Source organism: Dioscorea cayenensis, chromosome 6, assembly GCF_009730915.1.
Source record: "Dioscorea cayenensis subsp. rotundata cultivar TDr96_F1 chromosome 6, TDr96_F1_v2_PseudoChromosome.rev07_lg8_w22 25.fasta, whole genome shotgun sequence".
Taxonomy (NCBI): Eukaryota; Viridiplantae; Streptophyta; class Magnoliopsida; order Dioscoreales; family Dioscoreaceae; genus Dioscorea; species Dioscorea cayenensis.
Window position 1 is genome coordinate 5,480,049 of NC_052476.1, and position 7,166 is coordinate 5,487,214.

Here is a 7,166-nt window from a genome sequence, read left to right on the forward strand (position 1 = left end):
TTGTATAAGAGGAGCAAACCAACATATCTGTTTCTCCTTAGCTAAGTATAAAATTTGTTAGAGAATGAAGAAAGAAGTGTGGAAGGAAATGAAGATTTGTTAGATATTTTGTTGTTAAATGGTAATATTAATTATAAGGTACTGTTCAAAATATACTAATAAGTTAGAAAGAATAAATACTATTCAAAATATATTTATAATTAAAAATCTAATAATTAATAAATATTTAATGAATAAGTTACTTTTGTTGTTAAATGATAATAATAATTAAGATGTATGGTTCAAATATAATAATAATTTCCAAATGAAATTATACTAAATTTAATCATTAATAAATCATTAATAAATACAATATCATAACAAATTAATATATAATAAAATATGGGGGTAATCTTACCATGAGTAATCATACACCCAAAATTCATTAAACCAAACATGTGTTTTCCAATTCTAGTTTTACAAATCCTTTCAAACAAATAGAAAATCTTATAATACAGTAATTCCAATTACATCCAACCAAACAGAAAATTTGAATACACTGTATTTTGAAATCCAATTATTTTCAGTTACATTGTAATTGAAAATCCCCTGCATTTAGAATTACATCCAACCAAATGCCATCTTAGCAATGTCACACAAGTCGGAACATATGAGTGTGACTGCCTTTGTGCCCCTCCAATTTGTATATTCACTTGAGCATTTTGGAGGTTGGCACACACCCACATGTCTATAAGCACAACTTGTGCCTTTGATCCTTGTTTGGTCCAAGAGTTTACTCAACAATTGCGTCCATGATCTATTTTTGCTTCTTTTCTTCCAAACTTGTCTCCACAACCCTAAATGCCATAAAATTTGATAAAAATGATGCTTAATGTAAGAAAAATATACTTCATAATACTTATACACAAGCACTTATCAGTGAGCATGGTCGTGCTTAGTTTGTGCTCTCAGAAGCATGCTCGTGATCTAGGCACCAAAACCGTGCTTTTCCTCCAAGTTGTGCTACAGTGATCTGATACAATAAATTGCTGTAGTAATTTAGCTATATTGTTTTTTTACAGTGCTAGTTCTTCACCTGATGTGGAATTCTAGAGATTTTCATGGGGAGGGGGCACGCCCGTGCTCAAACCATGCTTCACCTGTAATACTGTGTTTTGACTTCTTTTCACACTGTATTTGTAGTGAATCATGTTCTTTTGCACAAGAAAATATTTTACTACTCAATTACATAATAATACCCATCATAGCATCAAATCACAACAAATAAACACTTAATGATAAGATAAATGCATGAAAAAGGTATAAAAATATTTATATGAAATGCAATCATCACTCATCGTGGGGAAAGTTCAGCAAAAAACTTTTGTTCAACCATCACCAAGGTTTAAGTTTCTCAAGCAAGAAAGATCTCAGAAGATGTGAAAACAGAGGAAGAGAAGAAGTCACACACTAGGGTTAGAGTTTCTTGGCCCTTTTATAATGTAAGAGAGATCCAATGAGCAAGAAAACGTATTCGTTGAAAGAATCAACAATCTAAGGAAAGAATCAATCATGATCAACAATCCAAGGAAAGAATCAATTAGCTTCATCAATCCATGGTAAGAATAAATAAAGATCAACAATCCAAGGAAATAAATAATTAACACTGTCAAAGTAAAGAAAAATCCAATTAGGAGATTGATTTTATGATTATCCAAAATTTGTGCTAAAATATAAGCATAGAATAAATCAAGGAGATCACATGACTAGGTTTGGGTGTGTGAGATAGGCTTGGGTTGGCCCATATCCAACAATCCCCTACTACTTCCATAACCTAGGAATGAGAATTAAGATGCGTATGAAGACAATAGTAAAGTTTCATGAAGCTTTGAAGCAAATTTTAGGAAACCAATATTTATTTGAAAAAACTAAATAAAACTTGTAGTACAAAAGATAAATCAAAGTTATGCACATATGGACAACCTGAGCCTTGGATTTTCACAAGATCAAGCTAAGGTGTCTTTAAGGATTTGACAATGTGTGATACTTGAACTAGTAGTGAATATACCTTAACCTTGGTAGCTCAAAGCCTAATTCAACTTTAATGAGAAACATGTGTGACACTTGAACTAACAGGGTTGGCACATTTAATATCATTTTGTGAAGATTAATAGAAAGTTTACCCAAATACTCTCATCGTTGCAACTTGACAACTATCTCCACATAGGCAAGATCTCCAAAGATATCTGTATTTCAATATCTTACTTAAAATAACCCTTGATCTCATTAAGAGCTAAGCTCAACTTTAAACCATTACATGAGAGATGTCCTAGGGATGGGATGTATTTGCAGTCTTTGTGTAGTGTATTGGTGCTATAGACTTGTTCTATAGAGTTTGCAAATTTTTGAGCAATCCAGAGCGGACACTACGACCGTGTGGAATTTCCACATGGGCCATGTGTTTTCTTCAGAGCTCAACTTCTCAATCCTGAGAAGATATAGGGGCGTGTGAATGCCCCTATGAGTGACCTTGTGAGCTCACATGCCCGTGTGGAATTTCCATAGGGGCATGTGGATCTCTACAGACCAAAAAAAATTTTCATCCTGAGAAGACACAGGGGTGTGTGGATGCCCCTGTGAAGCTCCACTGTGGAGGCACATGGGTGTGGGTAATTTTCACACGCCCGTGTGGATGTATGGAGCACAAAAGGCAACGACTTTTCTTTAAAACCTACTCGCGCCTTTTCAAATCTAAATGCCTCCACACCAATGAACGCATCCCATCTCATCTTCCTGACCTTCTCTTAATTTATCTAAGGGGTTTTTGGGTTGTTTTCCGGCCGTATTCGAAGTTTTTGATCTCTATTTCATTGGTAAGCTTCTTCTCCACTTTTCTTTGATAATCTTCTTTTTTTTTTACTTGTTTTGGTCAATGTAGCATAGATTTCATGGTTAAAATACTAGTGAATGCTTATATGATGAATTTTGAAACTTCTGAGATGTATTGGAAAATTTTTGGAAACTTTGGCTTCAATGTTGTTGCGCCTTGAAGATCCACACGGGCATGTGGAATTTCCACACGACCGTGTGGATTTCTGTAGGATTGGTTTTTAAGTATCAATTGATGATTTCTTTTCAATTTTTGCAAGAACGGCTCCCCGATCGAAGAAATTGGCCGGAAAACATCCTCATAAGCCTTTCCCTGAGCAGCTTGAGTTCGCTATACCTGAACATCAAGCAAGATTTGAGTGACTGTCGAAGCTCAAGTTTGGCCACCCTCGATTTCCTGACCTAAGTGCATTGAGAGATATATAGTTAGGAGATGAGATGGCACAGGAGGTAGACGAGCTTCTTCCTATGGCTAGCTTGTATAAGTTATTATCTATCAGAGAACCAGCTATCTGTATATTGATGTTGGAGGTGCTCGTGTCATTTGAGATGACCAATCATTCTCCAGTTTCACGAGTATTGATGCTATTTGGTTCCGTGCTTTCGGTCAGTACCATAGCATGAGTGTGATACAGTTTTTTATCCGACTCGATCTGTATGATGAGGACTACATCGATACTGAGGAGTACGAGTAGCTACCTATCGATATCATCACAGTTTGACTCTATAGTGCGCTTACAGGATGCTGTGTGTTCAGGGTCAGTATGAGCTAGGGATCTCTAAGGCGACATGACTTTCTTGACCGGCTTACAGATATATCCAAGCCATTCTCAACCGTTCAGTGAATTATCGTAGTGATAGTACTGGAGTTCTCAGTCGACAGGAGTTGTTGTATTTGTATTCGATGGTTCAGAGTAAGCCACTCCACCTGGGACACATCATGGCCGAATATCTGCATCAGTAGGGCCAGTATGCTAGGGTTAGAGTGTTATTCTCAGGCTCGTACATTACTAGACTCATCATGGGGATGGGTTTACTTGATGCGATCAGAGGAGCCGAGAAAACCATTGTTCCATCCCCTCTCGTACTTACGACTATGTGACAGATGGGCATGGTGCGCCGATATGGACCGAGCACTTACGTGATGATCATGCCATCACCAGAGGCATCCGAAGATGAGCATGATGAGGCAGAGGGTTCTCAACCGGCTCCACAGCCACAGCAGGAACCGATGGACACCGAGGCTCCCTACAGCACAGGAGCCCCCTCCAATATGTATCTTTTTTCCATCTCGAGCCCATGATCATTTTGAGAGGCTCGAGAGTGCTGTAGGGGTATTACAGACAGACTTGGTAGAGGTTCACGCTACTCAGGCTGCGAACCACGCTGAGGTGATGGCACGTCTCGCTATACACTAGCAGATCCTTGAGAGAGACATGACCTCGCCATTTCTTATGAGACCGCGAAAATCATCACCATCCCCAGTAGTACCAGCATCTCCAGAAGCACCAGGATCACCATTAGTAGCAGCACTAACAGTAGACGACACTGACGCTTGAGGTGTCTTTATATTTTTGTGTTTTTATGTTTTGTTATTTTATTTCAATGTTTCATTTTGGACTTGTTTCTACTCAGAAAAGTTCTTCCTTCTGAGTTTATCTTATTTCTTTTCAGTTGTATCGAGTTGTATTTCATTTTCATATCTTTATAGACTCGATTTTATTTTATTTGTTGAGCTTTACTAAACCCCCTAGTGTATACGTGCAGATGATCGTGTGAGTCTTGGAATTGAGGAATAGTCATTGGCATGGTCATGTGGCATTCCATATTGCCATGTGTGCTCCACAACTCGTTGAAACTCAACTATCAATGAATATAGCTCCATCAAAATGCACCATTAGGAGTTCAAGGGGGTATTATTTGAATTACCCATCTTCATACACATGTTTTGATTGTTTTAAATCTTTATTGTGCTTACATGTGTACATTGAGGGCAATGTACATCTTAAGTGTGTGTGTGTGTGTGGGGAGGGGGGGGGAGGTTCACATTACACATGTTCTATACTTGTGCATTATATGTTCATGCTTATGTAGCCAATGGGGGTTCACCTTAGTTGGAACGGTTGTATTCTTACGTTTAGGGGAATTTTGAACATTGAATACCATCATGCTCTAGTTTTACTTGAATTTTGAGGAATTTTTGCCCTATTATCTTTTGTTGCACTACTCATTCATTAAACCTTGTGGAAACTCAAGTTCAACACTTAAGGAACTGTTTTAGCATTGTCTTGTTTTAAATTTTAAAAAAAAGAGATGGTGTTTTGTTTATGCATTGGCGGTGGAAAGAGCTACCACCTATGAATTATGAAGCTACTCTCATAAGTCGGATACTAGTTATGCCCTAATGAGACAAAGAGCTATCTAGTAGGATGAGTGAAAGCTACTACCCCTGCAGAAAAATCTACCACCTCGAAAGTGTGAATGCCACCTTGGCGGCCATCGAGGAAAAAGGGCTACCTTGGAGGATGTGTGAAGCCACTACCTTCTCTTTCTGTGTATAAATAAGTCCTTTTTAATAAGAACTGTGGGGAGTACATGTTGGGTTGACTTGAGTGAGTTTACACACACTTACACAATATCGGGTTTGTTGTCCTTTTTTATTTAAGTTTTAAGCCAAAGCAATGATTTATCTTATTTGATGTTTGAATTTTCCTTACTTCTAGAATGCCTCTTTTGCATACTTTTGGTGAGCAATAATTTCACTGTAGTAGTTACTATTTCATAGCCGCAACAAATGAGAAGCCTGGAAATTCACACGCCCATGTTGAAATTCAACATGGGCATGTGAAACCCCGATTTCAGCCCTTTAAGTAGTGCTTCACAAGTTTATTTTGGGGATTCTTTTCCTATCTTTTGGCTATTTTTTTGCGGAGAGCCCGGCTAGAGTTTGGAGAGATTTTTGCTAGGATTTTAAAGCATTTCTACGAGCATTCAGCATCAATTTCCTTCGGAGGAGAGTTATTAGTGGAGCTTCCGACGGCTTTGATTCAGCGGGGTTTTCCCTAGGCTTAATGAAGGAGTCTTTGGAGAAGATGAGGCAGCTCTTGAAGACCATCGACACTAATGACAAGGGGATTATCTCTATGGATTTCTTGCACTTATTTTTGATTTCATTGTTGATTTTGTATTGCTCCATGGAGAGCTAAACCCCTAGTGGGTGCTTGAACTTGTAAACCCTAGGATGATTTTGTTTCATTAACTTATATTATGTTTTTTTAATTGATGTTTTAATTGAGTTTCAATCTTGCATGCTTATTGTTTTGATTTTCCATTAGTGTGACACTAGGGTTGAGAATCTATCTAGGTAACCCTTTGAAAGGGGTGACAACTTCACTAGGGTTAGACTTAGCGAGATTGAAGAGGGTTGAGAGGATGAGTTAAGAGGTAGCGGAACATCCCCTTTCTCTTATAATGAGATTTATCCTACCTCCATGTTCCAAGAGTTCTTTGCGATCATGATAGAGTGAAGTACTAAGAGACCTTCTCCAATGGGGCTTAGTTGCATGAGTGATAGAGTGAAGTGTTGAATTATCCTTAGTGCTGGGGCTTAATTGTGATTAGGGAATCTTTCACCTGGAACAAAGGTTTAGATCTAATTTAGGGAATAGGGTTTATCACTTGGAGTTCCCTAGGACCTCAAGCAGTCCCACAGAGTGTGAGGTGTTGAGAGTATCCCTTTCCACCAGGGCATAGTGTAGAGGGCTAGTCACGGTTGACCATAGGTTTGGAACCGTGTGTCTTTAGATCTCCACGACTCATTAAACTTCAATTATGAGGCATAATATTAGTTTTGCACTTGAAACAATAGTCCTTGGGTAAGCATTATCTGAATAACCCATTTCACCATCCATTACCTCTCTTTGTTCCTCTTACTTTCTCTTTTCTCTTTTACTTTTATTTGCATTAATATTCTAAATCAATATCACAAATTGGTTTTCCCTCTAGCTAAATAGCAATACTCTTTGTTTTTAAACATCTATTCCCTTGTGGATTCGACTACCACTCACCGGGGTATTTTATTACTTCGACAACCGAGTGCATTTGTGGTATACACACGCAAGGGGTGTACCAGTGCATAACGTCAGGTCTAATTCTGCTTGAAAGGTATATTAGAGATCTTATGATCTGAGCATGGAGATTTTGATTAATAGATTTTGTTTGTTTTTCATAAGGTGCACATTGGGATCAAAAGGTGTAGCAATAGGTTTTCAATCTAGATATCTATATTTCTCCAACAC